This window comes from Solanum verrucosum, unplaced genomic scaffold (genome assembly GCF_900185275.1).
Source record: "Solanum verrucosum unplaced genomic scaffold, falcon-dt-bn FXZP01000183.1, whole genome shotgun sequence".
NCBI classification, from domain to species: Eukaryota; Viridiplantae; Streptophyta; class Magnoliopsida; order Solanales; family Solanaceae; genus Solanum; species Solanum verrucosum.
The window spans coordinates 2,915,295-2,931,029 of NW_026020430.1; the positions used below are offsets into that span (position 1 = coordinate 2,915,295).

Genomic DNA, 15,735 nt, shown 5'->3' on the forward strand with positions numbered 1-15,735 from the left:
ATGATCCATGTTCTCACAAAATTCGTATTTCTAGAAATGTTGTTTTCTTTGAGAATCAGTATTTCTTTCCTACGGTTGTAGATTCATCTTCTGTTTCTCCTCTTCTTCCTACTTTTGAGGATTTATCATCTTCTTTTAAGAGGTTCAAACCTGGATTTGTGTATGAACGACGTCGGCCAACTTTACCCTATCCCGACACTGATCCGCCGCCTGAAACTGCACCACAACTAGAATCTGAGAATTCTTCAAGATCTGGTCCTCTTGAGCCTACTCGGCGATCTACAAGAGTATCTCGTACTGCCAATTGGTATGACTTTTCCTCTACTTTATCCAACATATCTGTTCCATCTTGTTATTCACAAGCTTCCAAGCATGAATGTTGGAAGAAAGCAATGGAGGAAGAACTTTTGGCTCTTAAAGAAAATGGCACATGGGACATTGTTTCATGTCCTTCAAATGTCCGCCCTATTGGATGTAAGTGGGTTTATTCAATCAAACTTCATTCTGATGGAACTCTTGATCGGTACAAAGCTCGATTGGTTGTTCTTGGTAACAGACAAGAGTATGGGGTGGACTATGAGGAAACTTTTGCACCCGTAGCCAAAATGACTACGGTACGAACTATTATTGTCATTACAGCTTCACAAAACTGGTCTCTTTATCAAATGGATGTCAAAAATGCTTTTCTCCATGGTGATCTTAAAGAAGATATTTATATGAAACCTCCACCTGGTTTGTTCTCATTGCCTACATCAGATGTATGCAAGTTGAAGCGGTCTTTGTATGGATTAAAACAAGCTCCAAGAGCTTGGTTTGATAAGTTTCGGTCTACTTTGCTACAATTTTCTTTTGAGCAGAGCAAATATGACTCATCTTTGTTTCTTCGAAAAATATCTACAGGTTGTGTTCTTCTTTTGGTGTATGTAGATGACATTATTATCACAGGAACTGATTCTTCACTAATCACTTGCCTCCAACAGCAGCTTAAAGATTCTTTTCATATGAAAGATCTTGGTACTCTTACTTATTTTTTGGGTTTGGAAGTTCATAATGTTGCTTCAGGTGTATTTCTAAACCAATACAAATATACTCAGGATCTGATTTCTTTGGTTGGTCTTCAAGTTTCCTCCTCCGTAGATACTCCACTGGAAATGAATGTCAAGTATCGTCGTGAGGAAGGCGATCTTTTTCCTAATCCAACTATATTTTGACAATTAGTTGGGAGTCTAAATTACCTTACTATTACTCGGCCGGATATCTCTTTTGCAGTTCAACAAGTTAGTCAATTTATGCAAGCTCCCCGTCATCTCCACTTGGTGGCTATTCGTTGCATCATTCGGTACCTTCTAGGAACATCTACTTGTGGATTGTTCTTTCTAAGTGGTTCTCCAATTCGTCTTAATGCTTCTAGTGATTTTGATTGGGCAGGATGTCCTGATACTCTTCGTTCAGTCTCTGGTTGGTGCATGTTTCTTGGAGAGTCATTGATATCTTGGAAGAGTAAAAATCAAGATCGTGTGTCAAAATCTTCAACAGAGGCTGAATATCGATCCATGTCTACTGCTTGCTCCGAGGTTGTATGGCTTCGTGGATTACTTGCTGAGATTGGATTTCCCCAATCTCATCCTACTCCTCTCCACGCTGACAATACAAGTGTTATTCAGATTGCTACTAATCCAGTTTTTCATGAGAGGACCAAACACATCGAAGTGGATTGTCATTATATACGAGAAGCTGTAGATAAAAGAGTAATTACTCTTCCACATGTGTCCAGTGATCTTCAAATAGCTGATGCGTTTACAAAATCCATGGCACGGCAACGCCATCAGTTTCTAGTAGGCAAATTGATGCTTCTTGATCCACCAACATCAATTTGAGGGGGGATGTTAGAATGATAGACAACTAAATGATTGTATATATTAATGTAATTATATAGTGATATAAATTAGCATGATCATATACATTTGTTGTAGAATCATATGAATAAATATTGTGATAGAATAGATGATTTGGAGGGATAGCAAGGTAGATTTAGAGGGATTCAATGGCAGATTTGTATAGATAGAATAGCTGATCTTTAGGGATAGGAATGGCGGATCTTTAGGGATGTGTAATCTTTATTTTCTCTATATAATGGAAAGACTCTCACTTTGAGAGGCATTCAGCTGAAAATTGACACAAGCCTTACATTGTTCCAGCAAACAAGCCTGTTCCTGCCGTAAAATACTCATTTGAATTAACACCTTACAAGTCATACCACATATATCCGTGTCAAAGACTCTCAATCTGCAAATTCGTAATTAGAAACTTACAATATCATGATGAATCTTCCTATTGTATGACTACTAGACGGTTGGGGGACTGTAATCTGGAGAAATCATAAATTCGGTAATTTAAGAGGGAAAAAAAAAGAGCAACAAAATTGTCTTTTTATCATGAAACTCAAATGATCTTTAATATTACTAGTATCTTACAATTTCCCCCCCGAGCAGGTTTCTACATTGGACACAGTAAGTATCGGCTACAGTCATGCCATCTATTACTCGATAGTCCTCTGCTACTTGAACACTAAACCTGCATATGTGCCTTATTAGACGATAAATAAAATCACAAGATGTTGAAATTGCATGATACTTACACTGTAGTAAACAACCCTGCAGGCACTCTAGCAAGAATCTCTAGATTCGGAAGAGACAGAATTCATTATCCATGAGAGAACAATTGCATTACAACGCTCCCATAGATCAACCAAATTTGTACCAAAACCTTCTTTTCTGCACTTTCCATCAATGAAACCCAACTTGTTTCTTCCAAGTATAGCAATCTTCATTGATCTGCTCCATACAGAATAGTTCTCAGATCCAGTTAGTTGAATTGAAATCAACATCACTCCAGAAGTATCTGAAGAATTCAGATATAAAGGATGATTATGGCTTAATTTTTCCGGCAACTCATTATCCACTACAATCGCCATGTTTCTTCTGCGAACTCGCTCAATCAGACCATATCAATGGCCACACAGCTCTGATACCATGTTAACGAATCAATTTACCTCCATTGAAGAACAATGAGCTAAGAAACAGAAGATAACATCTTCATATCTGTGAAGAAGCGTTTGTACAAAATGTGAAAATGAATTACTTGGAGAATCTAGTTACATCTTCTCCCTTATATACAATTGCATAAGATCCTTCTAGAATCTTCTATTAGTGGTTATACATTTATTCTAACTAACAAACTAAAACAAAATCTGTTAGGAATTATGTACAGCTAATTACAATCATCTACACTCAGGTCCACCTAAGTTACTGCTCCTATTTCATCATGGCCCCACCTGTAAAGTGTAAAAGACAAGAAAATGAGCATAATAAGTTGGATCTATAATTAGTCAAGAAATATAAGTAACATTTATGCTTAATTAATCACAATAGATAGCTGAGAAATTACATACTGTCTTTATGAAATGAGCAGCAATTTCATCAAAAGAACAATTCAGAAGAAATTAACTCAAGATTGTCCTGAATTTGGAGTATCGAAGAAAATGTACGTAGTTCACAAACAAATTACAAGAAATGATGCAGAGAATCCTTACGGGTTGAACGTAATCCGAGACAAGTGCAACTCGAATTCTGCACCTACGCAGTGGATGCGATCATGAAAAGGGATAAGGTAGGATTCAGGAAAAGTGGGTCTTGTCATTGTATCAACCTTGTTGAATCAAGATAGATGCATTGCTCAAAATATGAAATGTAACAGAGTTGGTGATCAATGAGAATCCAATAAAATGAAAAATGGGAGGGAATTTATAACAGAGGAGAAATGCAAAAGACTGAATTTAATGGGACCGAAAAGTCACTTCTTGATTCTTGAATCCAACTTCTCTGTTTATTCTTAATTCAGAAAGGAGGGAAATTTGAACAAATTTTCCACCTTTTTTACCCTCCAAAACTATTTTCTTTCTTTTTAATTTATGACACGAGTCATATAACATATTCACATTTTATTTTGCATTCTTACACATGTGTGAATTTCGATAGTAAAAATAAACAAATTAATGGATATCGGGTATATACATCAAACAATAGATTTGTGACATACTATTTGACTATGATTAATTAATGGATATGATTATTACATCAACATAAATGGCCAATCTTTTCACAATGAACATGAATTTTTTATTTATAAAAGTTGAAATTGAAATCCCAAAAAATACGTTTTGGTGAATTTAGAATTTTATTACATATTCAAGTTTTAATTTGAAATCACGACTACATTTCAAATATCCAAAAACAAGCTTGATGAATTACTGTTAGATATAGCTAAGTAAATTTCACATGAGATATGAACAGGCGAAAGTAACTCATGTAGTACGAATTCACGCTAAACAGGATTTGTAGCCAATCCTCTCAATCAGCAATTTTGTATCAACAGATTAAAAACAAACTAAGCAGCATATATAGAACCTGAGATATCAAACATGTAAAATGTGCAGTGTCAATTGGTTTATTCCAACCTGAAGTAATACAATATGTAGTGTAATCTCAAAACAGAATATCGCACAATTATGAATTATAGCATTTTGTATAAGCAGAATATCAGAATAAGTAGCCTATCAATGTCTGCATTTTCATCTATTCCATCAGCCAGTTGATCTTATCTTCCTTCGTTTAATTGGCGGGCCCATCTTGATCATTAGGACCCTGTTCATTAGCGCCTCCATCTTGATCAGCATTTTGCTCATTAGCGCCTCCATCTTGATCAGCATTTTGCTCATTAGCGGCCACATCTTGTTCATGGTTCAGTTCATTACCGCCTCCACCTTGATAAGCATTTTTGTTGATGAAATGCGTCAAGAAATTACGAACAATGAACCGAATAACCCCCACATCTTCTTCATGATTCAGTTCATTGCCGCCTCCACCTTGATCAACATTTTGCTCATTAGCACCCACTTCATGTTCATTAGTGTCTCCATCTTGATCAACATTTTCCTCATTCGTGTCTCCATCTTGATCAACATTTTCCTCATACGTGTCTCCATCTTGATCAGAATTTTCCTCATAAGTGTGTAATTCTTGTACCTTCTTTATACGAAGCAACGGTACATCATTCCATAAACAAAGCTTTTTCCTGCCACAAAATAGTCATACTTCATATAACGTGTACAGACAGTCTCAATTCGCAAATTTGTAATTAGAAACTTACAATATCATTAGGAATTTTCCTTCCCTAATAAGACTGTTCTGCGTGGTTACTTCAATCTGGAAAAATTAAAAAAACCAGTATTTTTTTTTTAAAAAGCAACAAAATCTTCTTGTTCATGAAAACAAATTGCTTCGTATCTTACATATTTCCACCCGAGTGTCACTCCACATTGGACACAGTTAGCCTTGGCTACGGCAGTTCCTAATAGTCGTTGATGATTTTTACGTTGTCTCGTACAACAACATTAAACCTGCATATATACATATATATGCGTTAAACTGCAGAAAAAAGTGTATGCATATCTCAAGTTTCTGAAATCATGATGAGACTTACACCCTATGAAAGAGCCCTTTTGGCCACTGCAAAATGTACAAGAAAATGAGCATAATAAGTTCAAGAACAGAGTACTGAGAATTAAGAAGCATTGAATCTAAAAAATTGAAATCAGTAGGAAATAGAAGAATTCAGAAAAAATAATATTTGAACCCTTACCAACCGAATATAATCGTGGGTGCATGCCACTTGATTTCCGCACCTACGACAGTGAATGGCATGATAAAGAGGGAAAACATCCTGGAGTTGAACTGAATAGCATTTCATAATTGTTGAATGAAGAAGCACTGCTCAAAAAGAAAAATAATGCAGAAGAATGAATTTGATGGAAATGACAAGAGAGAATGTTGATATATATATATATATATAGAAAAGTCATTTCTTGATTCTTGAATTTACCGTTAATTCTCAATCCATTTTCCCTCCAAAACTATTAAAGTCATATTTATATTTTATTTTGCATCCTTACACACATATGCACCGACTTAAAATTGTACAGAGGATAAAGCCAATAATGTTTCCTTTTCCCCTCTTTCATTTGTATCCTAATAATGTTATTTTTGTGTGAATTTCGACGGTAAAAATAAATAAAATATTTGTATTCAATGTTTGCATCAAATGACGTATTATTTAATTATGATTAATTAACATATGTTTGTTGCACTATATCAAGACGAAATCTTAGAGCAATGAATTTGAACCATGGAAAGTGTCACGTCTAACTCTTGTATTAAGATAGAATGTCTAAATCACATTCTTTATAGTGCGGTCTATCCTTTGGCACTGCTAATGTAACATATTGTTTTCTGCTCCAGACTACTTCTTTTTTAATATTACATAGAATCACTTAACCAAAATATATTAGGCCGACTTGATGTAAGCACATAATACAACTATGACAAATAAAATCAGTACCTTAGGTCTCCGAATACTAAAACCCCTCCTATATTATTATATGGAAAAATGATATAATGTAGCTCTATTAGAAATTCCACATCATACTTTTTGAAGAATTTAAGATTTTAAATTATGATTTCAAATCACACATTTAATTATTGAGTTGAAATGATCAATTAATATCAAATGTCTAAAGGCGAGCATAACCAATTACTCATGTAAGATATGTAAAGACTTAAGGGGCCGTTTGGTACAATGATTAATAACATAGAAATTAGTAATGCAGGAATTAATAATGTACAGTTTATTTTTTATTAAGTGTTTGATTTATTGTTTCTCACCTAATTTTGTATTGGATTAAAACTCTACAAAAAACTTCTTTTCAATTATACCCTTGAATTACTATGAGATATTCTATTTTATATAATTACGTCAAGGTAGATAATTGTAATACAATATTTTTTTTGTGACCTTCTAACTAGTTAGGAAAAGAACAAAATCGTCATGTTTGCTATCTTCTCACTTGAATTATTTGAGGGTAAATAATTGTCATCTTAATAAATTAATCACTCACAAAACAACTCACATTTCAAATATTGTATTGATTTGTATTGAATTTATTTATCAACAAACAACTCTCTCTAAATAATAAAATTAAATTTGTTAGCTAATTTATTTATATAAATTTACTAGTACAAATATAAAATATAAAATCAAGAAAATAAATAAAATGATTTAAAAAAATTGAGGGTATATTTGTATTCATATAAATTAATCTCATGATATTAAATCATATGTATTATTAATACCACTAAATGAAATGTATTAGTGATACATCCTATAATACTATGTACTAATTATAATACCATACATAATATATGGACTCTACCAAATTGGTCCCTAAAGTAATATCTATCAGTAAGGTTTCGTGGTGTAGTTGGTTATCACGTCAGTCTGACACACTGAAGGTCTCCAGTTCGAGTCCGGGCGAAGCCATTTTTAATTTATTTTATTTATTTTTTTGAAAATTTTCCTTTTATGTGCCAAAACTGTAGTGGTGCTGCAACTTACTTGAACAGTCAGGATCTTCTTGTTGAGACTTTACTAGTGAGAAATAGAGTTGTTGTGGTGAAGGAAAACTCTACTACGAATTCACGCCAAACAGGACTATAGGTGAAGGAAAACTCAAATATGTAAAGAGTTCAGTGTCAGTTGGTTTATTCCAACCTGAAGTAATAATATGCAGTGCAATCTCAAAACAGAAATGGAAAACAGAATATCACACAATTATGAATTATAGCATTTTGTATAAGCAGAGTATCAATGTCTTCATTAGTTGCTCTAAATCTTCATTCATGAGTTCTTTGGAGCACCTCCATCTTGATCAGTTGTCTCTTCATCTTGATCAGTTGTGTCTCCATCTTGATCAGTTGTCTGTTCATCTTGATCAGTTGTGTCTTCATCTTGATCAGTAGCGTCTCCATCTTGATCAGTCGCGTCTCCATCTTGATCAGTTGTCTCCATCTTGATCAGTCGCGTCTCCATCTTGATCAGTTGTCTCTCCATATTAATCAGTTCTATCTCCATTTTGAACAGTTCTATCTTTATCTCCATCAGTTCTGTCTTAGGAACCTCTTCATTAGCATCTCCACCTTGATGAGTATTTTCTCCATTAGCCCCTAAATCTTGTTCATTAGCATCTCCATTAGCCCCTAAATCTTGTTCATTAGCATCTCCATCTTGATCATTAGGAGCCTGCTCATTAGCATCTCCATCTTGATTGGCATTTTGCCCATTAGCGCCTAAATCTTGATCAGCATTTTCCTCATTACATAATCTAAGCCTGTCCCTGCCACAAAATACTCATTTGTATCAATTCTGCTGCTTCTCAATTTGCATATTAGTAATTAGAAACTTACAATTTCATAAGGAATATTCCTTCCCTAACACACATGATCTGTGGGGTGGCTGCAATCTGGAGAAATAAAAAAAATCAGTATTTTTTTTTTAAAAAAAAAAAAGCAACAAGATTTTCTTGTTCATGAAAACAAAATGTTCTTTAATATTAGTATCTTACAAATTTCCACCCGAGATTCGTTCTACATCGGCCACAGTTAGCACTGGCTACGGTAGTTCCAAATAGTGATTGAACTTCGGTAATTCCATTGTAATTTACTTTGTCTAGTAAAAGAACATTAAACCTGCATATAAAGGTTTGTAACATATGCAATATATATATATATATATATATATATATATATGTAATATCAAATTGCATGAAATCATGAGACTTACACCCTCTTAAAGATCCCTCCAGGCAATGTCCGCAAAATGTACTTGATTCCATGCTTAATTTCGTTCTGTGCTTAGTCAAGAATTATAACAGAGTTCTCAATTTCATGATTAAGCATTGAATCTAAAATATTGAAATCAGTACCAAATCCATCAATAATTCAAGAAGAAGAAGAGAAAGAGTGAGAATCCATACAATACTAATGTAATCCTCGACGAATGCAACTCGAGTTCCACAGAAACGGCAAAGCACGCAAGACATTCTTCCACAACAAAATTGAATTGAAGACAAATATTGATATAGAATAGAAAGGGAATGAGAAGAGAGTGTTGATATATATATATATATATAGAAAGGTCACTTCGTGATTCTTGAATTTACTGTTAATTCAAAAAGGAGGGAAATTTGAAATTGCTTCACATTGAACAAATTTTCCACCTTTATTATGAAGAAAAATATTTATTTTTTTTAATTTGCCCCATAAGAAGATTAAATCTTATTGACATTTTATTTTGCATTCTTACACATCTGCACAGACTTAAAGATTGTTTAGAGAATAAAATATCAATTTTTTTCCCTTTGTATCTTAATAATGTTATTGTTGTGTGAATTTCAATGGTTAAAAAATAAATAAACTTTTTTTTTACTTAATGCATACTAATTGAACTTTTTTTTTTTAAAAGTGTTTAGTACTCTGAACTATTTTATTTTATTCATCTAAATGATTGTTTTGCTTTTAAATTAATAACGATATTCTTTGCATTTAATTTTTGAAGCTGGTATTTATAAACCAACTAAATTAATTTATGATATGAGAGTAACAATAAAAGAATACTTCAGTGGGAGTTAATAGAGATGAAGAAGGAGAAATTTCCAGCTCTAAAGAGATCTTCTTCATACAGTGAGTAATTTTACTGGTGAATTTTTTGTTTCTTTGCATATCCTTCATAGCTTATATAGTTTAGTATCTAATTAAACGTCGTAATTGAAAATGAAGATTGATTATCTGGTTCAACAACCACGTCTTTTCACTAACAAGCATGATAATATCGAATGTCTAAATGCAAGCTTAATCAATTACTGTTAGATTATAGCAAAAGTAAATTGACATAAGATTGAGGAGATAAACAGGCAAATCAATATAATACCAAGGTCTCGTGGTGTAGTTGGTTATCACGTCAGTCTAACACACTGAAGGTCTCCGGTTCTTTTAAAAAAAGTTTTCCTAATGTGCCAAAACTGTAGTGGTGCTGCAACTTATGTAACATCCGACAATTTAAAAATGAATATGAAGAAGCTTGAAATTTGGAAATAGTCATTTTTGGAAAAATTTAAAATCTGGAAAATTTGGCTAAGTGTGGAAATCAGTGAGTTTTTGGCCAACTTTGAGCAGTCATAACTCCTAGCTCAGGATGATTTAGGAGTAGTTCCAGTTATGGTTTCGAAGCTTGTGGAACAATCTTTCCAACTCCACTGAGTTTGCTCGATTCCGAGTTCGTATGAGCAAGTTATGATCTTTGAAAGTTGGGCAGTTGGCAGGGATTCCGTTCCGGAAATTTAAGGGCATTTTGGTCTTTTCACAAATAATTTCTTTTGAGCTTATATTGTTGTATTAGGCTGATATTTGGATCATTTTGTCCCATTTTGAAAGAGAAAGAGTTAGGGTTCAAGAGAAGAAGAAGAGAAGAAGGAGAAGAAGAAGAGAAGAAAGAGGAGATCAACAAGATTTGTCAAGATCATTGTGGATTTTCGTCGGGGGTGATCCCTATCAAGGTATGTGAGTCTTTAGTGTGGGTTTATCCTTTCCCCCCACATACCAAGCTCGTTTTTATGATTTGAGAAGAGATTGGATTTGTTGTTGAAGTTGTTAGTTGTTGTTGATGTTGTTAGTTGTGTTGTTGAAGTTATTGTTGGTTGTGGGACAGGATTGGGCTGTGTATTTGAGTTGTGACCTATTGTATATTGAGGGATTTTATGATCCTTAGTGTTGGTTGGTTCATACCCCCACACACCAACTCGTTTTTAATTCCAAGAGAAGATTTATTGGTTGTTGAAGTTGTAGTGGTGTTGTGTTGAAGTTCTTGCTGATTTAGTACAGATTTCTGGCTGTGATTTTTGAGTTGAATCTATTGTATAATAAGGGTCTTTATGATTCTAAGTGTTGCTGCTGAAACCTTGAGGTTGAGAGGGTTTAGAATTGGAAAGAAACAAGGGGAAAAAGTCGGATTTTTGGGGAAAAAGGGGTTGGGCTGTTGCACCTCTCCTAGTGCCAAGGACACCAATCCTTCCCTTTCATTCACCATTTCTTTTTTTATACATGTTCCTAGGTATTATACCTATGTTTCCTAGTTGTTTCCAACACTCCAAGGTACTTCCAAAAGTCAAGTAAAACTACAAGTCAAGTGAAGTTAGTTTCCAATTCAAGTGAAGTTAGTTTCCAAGTCAAGTGAAGTCAAGCTTAGAAGTAAGTAAGTCAAAGCAAGTCTTTAAGGTTTTCCAAGAGTCTTCATTGAGCGTTTTAACTTCATTCTAAGGCTCAAGTTCCAAGTTAAGTATTGAGTTTCAAGTCAAGTCAAAAGTTAAGAGTTTCATGTTAAGTTAAGAGTTTCACATCAAGCCAAGAGTTCAAGTAAAGTAAAGAGTTTAAAGTTGAGTTCTTTTCTCAAAGTTATTAGGGAACTATGTATTCCCAAAGAAGTTTTAAAGAAATGTTTTTACATTTAAACAAGGTTGGAAACTGAGATTTCCAAAAAGCCTTCGGGCTAGTTTTTGAGTAATTATCTCATATCAGCAGGAAGAAATATGTTTTAAAAACATAAGAGCCAGTACATTTTTGGGAGTAGTATCGAGCACCGAATTGGGGGAGCGTTCAAAGAACCCACAGCCCCCATAGAACCATGTTAGCCACCATGGGTAGAAAAGGATCATACTTTTTAGATGAATCCTTTTCAGATTAGACTAGTGGATCCATTAGGCAGTTCAGGTCTTATACCTTTGGCCGGGTATAAGATGCTCTGGCAGCGTGAGGTCGATCGCTGTATCATCACTATACCTCTTATGTGATGGTTGTCGGTTAGAGAAACTCCCACAGCAGTTATTGTATTTTTCATACACAGAGATTATTGTATTTTTTATATACATCAGTTCATTGTATTTTTATACACATTTCAGGCTTATTGTATCCTTGTATACACACAGAGTTCATAGCATGTTTTAAGCAATCTTTCTTTATATCGCACTTGTTTTAAATTGCCTTATATTGAAAGAAGTCAGTCAGGTTGAGTTAAGTTGAGCCAGGTAAGCTATTCAGTTTCTTCCAGTTTTCCTTCTAGCCTTTGTTGCTTAGTTTTCCAGCTTGCATACTCGTACATTCCATGTACTGATGCCAGTTGGCCTGCATCGTTTGATGATGCAGATTCAGGTACCCCGGATCAGCATCCTGCACGTCGTTGATCCAGCTGAGCACTCCAGAGTCAGTGGTGAGCCTCCTTGCATTCCGGAGGACTCAATTATTTTGTGTTCTTAGTTTTTGTTTTATTAGGATGTTGCGGGGTCTGTCCCAACATCCATCTCAGTATTTTAGAGGCTTCATAGACAGACAGTCAGTCAGTTAGTTTTGAGTCTCTCATCTATATATATGTAAATATTCTATTTTGAGATTCGAGTTGCCTTTATGGCCATATTTTATAAGTTAAGTTGTTTTGTAATATTGCATTGCATTGAGTTATTCTGTTGAGGTTTCCGCTGAGTTAAGAAAGCCAGGCCAAGGGTTCGCTTGGGGCTAGAAATGGTCTCCGGGTGCCGGTCCCGCCCAGGGTGTAGGCTCGGGGCGTGACAACTTACTTAAGAAGTTAGGATCGATACTCTCGTTGAGACTTGAGAAGCTGACATCTTCTGCTGTGGTAGAAGGAAAACTCTACTATGAATTCATGTCAAACAGGACTACAGGATTTGTATTACTAGCTTTTATGCAGCCATAAACTTCAATTGTTGGCAACAACACACGTATATAATCATCCCTCGTACAGATTTCAAAAGGTTACACATTTGCAATTATATTAAACAATTGAACAGCAGAAATCCAAATTAATATAATATGAGCACTGACACTTATGTTAGCATATACTATAACAGTTTCCTAAAAACCCCATTCCTTAGAAAAAGGGGAGAAAACAGATGACCACTGGCATTCACATTCCTGTGTGGCTTTCAAAAATTAGTAATCCAGTAGTAACTTATACTCAAATGCTTGAAAGATGACTTGTATCAAGAAATTTAAAACAAACTAAGCACTATATACAGTCTCAAATTGGTTTATTCAACCTGAAGTAATTCAATATGTAGTAGTGTAATCTCAAAACAGAAATGCAAAACAGAATATCACACAATTATGAATTATTGCATTTTGTATAAGCAGATTATCAGCATGAGTCCGCTATCAATGTCTGCATTTTCATCAATATTATTTATTCCATCAGCCACTTGATCTATATCTTTGGTCGTTTCATTGGCGAGCCTCCATCTTGACCAACATTTTGCTCATTACCACCTCCATCTTGACCAACATTTTGCTCATTACCGCCTACATCTTGACCAACATTTTGCTCATTACTGCTTCCATGTTCATCTGCATTTTGCTCATTACCGCCAACATTTAGCTCATTACTGCCTCCATGTTGATCAGTATTTTGCTCAGTACCACCTCCATCTTGACCAACATTTTGCTCATTACTGCCTCCATGTTGATCAGTATTTTGCTCAGTTCCACCTCCATCTTGACCAACATTTAGCTCATTACTGCCTCCATGTTCATCAGCATTTTTCTCATTACCGATTCCATCTTGACCAACATTTAGCTCATTACTGCCTCCATGTTGATCATCAACATTTAGCTCATTACTGCCTCCATGTTCATCAGCATTTTTCTCATTACCGATTCCATCTTGACCAACATTTAGCTCATTACTGCCTCCATGTTGATCAGTATTTTGCTCATTACCACCTCCATCTTGACCAACATTTAGCTCATTACTGCCTCCATGTTCATCAGCATTTTTCTCATTACCGACTCCATCTTGACCAACATTTAGCTCATTACTGCTTCCATGATTATCAGCATTTTTCTCATTACCGCCTCCATCTTGACCAACATTTTGCTCATTACTGCTTCCATGTTCATTAGCATTTTGCTCATTACTGCCTCCATCTTGACCAACATTTTGCTCATTACCACCTCCATCTTGACCAACATTCTTCTCATTACCGCCTCCATGTTGATCAGCATTTTGCTCATTACCGCCTTCATCTTGACCAACATTCTGCTCATTACCGCCTCCATGTTGATCAGCATTTTGCTCATTACCACCTCCTACAACTTGATCAACAGTATGGTCAGTACCTAGATAAGCATTTAGCCTGATAAGATGCATCATGTAATCAGGAATATCGTCATCATAATCTTCATCTGAGCCTCCATCTTGATCTGCATTTTCCTCATTAGCTTGGAAAAATTGGTTCTCAGGAATTAAACGAACCAACGGTAGATGATTCTAATAAGTAAGCTTGTCCCTGCCACAGAATACTCATTTGTATTAACCCTTAAAAGTCATAATGCTTATGTGTAAGTGTAATTAGAAACTTACAATCTCATACAGAATCTTCCTTCTTTAATATACACGTTCTCTCGGGGGACTCCAGTCTGGAGAAATAAAAAATTCAGTACTTTTTTTAAAGAAAAGCAACAAAATGTTCTTGTTGATGATCTTTAATATCAGTATCTTACAATCATCCACCCGATCATCTTTTCACATTTGCTACAGTAAGTTTTGGCTGTGCTAGTTATACATTCTGTTTGACTATAAATCACGTTGTTTTGTACACGAACATTAAACCTGCATATATAAATGAGCATTAGACCGCAGAAAAAAGTGTATACGACATATCTCAAGTTGTTGATACTTACACCCAATTAAAGAGCCCTAGTTCTTCTGATTGACTCTGCAAAATGTACAAGACAAGAAAATGAACTATAACAGAGTAGTGCTTAATTAATCAGAATTCATGATACGAAATATTGGAATCATTAGCAGTTTCATGAAATAATTCTTCCTAAACGAAGAAATTATATTCGAATCGTTACCAGCCGAACATAATCTTTGAACCATGCAATATGCGCTCTGCACCGAACATTAGGACAGTGGATGCTACCATTAGAAGGGAGCGCATGAGTGTTGTGATCAAGGAGACTGTATCTAAACATTGTTGAATGAAGAAGCAGCAACTCAGACGAAAATGCAGAGAATGAATTTTATGGAAATGACAAGAGAGAATGTTCATATATATATAGAGAGAGAGAAAAGTCACTTCTTGATTCTTGAAGTTACAGTTAATTCTCAATCCATTTTCCCTCCAAAACAATTTTCTTTTTAATTTCTGACATATTCATATTTTATTTGGATCAAAACTGTATAGAGGATAAAAAACCAATTATGTTTCCTTTTTTTAATCTCAAATTCCAATCCATTTTGAGACTCTTTATTTGCATTGATTTAATATATATTCCTATATTGAAAGTATAAATTATTATCTATTTTATATTTTTTAGGATTTATCTATCTATTAGTAATTTCTTATTAAAAAAATTGTTGAGTTGATATTCAAATTGTGGTTATAAAATTTAAATAACAACATATTAAAATTATTGAGATTTAGTGGGTCAAATTAGGCGGGTCAAGACCCAACCCATTTTTAAGCCCATTATGCCCAACCCATTTGAGTCCAAAGTAAACCACACTGCATAACATTTTTTAACATTTTCAATCCGGTCCGCCTCGCCCTATATTAACCCTGCTTAATTATTCTTGTTAAGATTAGTGAGCAAAATTAGTTAGTTCAATATTCAAAATAGGAAGTGTATAAGTTAGTTAGTTGGTTACATAACTACCTATCCAAAAGTTAGTTAGGAGCTCTAACTAACTAAGTTCCAAAAGTGTTGTATATATAAT

At 34.6% G+C, this 15,735-nt stretch overlaps 1 long non-coding RNA gene and 1 other non-coding gene across 2 annotated transcripts; one reads left to right on the forward strand and one right to left on the reverse strand.

Moving 5' to 3' along the window:
* The first annotated feature begins 7,360 nt into the window (after positions 1-7,360).
* TRNAV-GAC (transfer RNA valine (anticodon GAC)) lies at positions 7,361-7,434 on the forward strand. Its single transcript has one exon. It is a non-coding gene; the product is annotated as a tRNA-Val (tRNA).
* Positions 7,435-8,495: 1,061 nt separating this feature from the next.
* LOC125807363 (uncharacterized) lies at positions 8,496-8,982 on the reverse strand. The gene is made up of 3 exons (XR_007441659.1): positions 8,927-8,982; positions 8,734-8,798; positions 8,496-8,639 (listed from the first exon to the last, which is right to left on the reverse strand). It is a non-coding gene; the product is annotated as an uncharacterized LOC125807363 (long non-coding RNA).
* Positions 8,983-15,735: the final 6,753 nt, after the last annotated feature.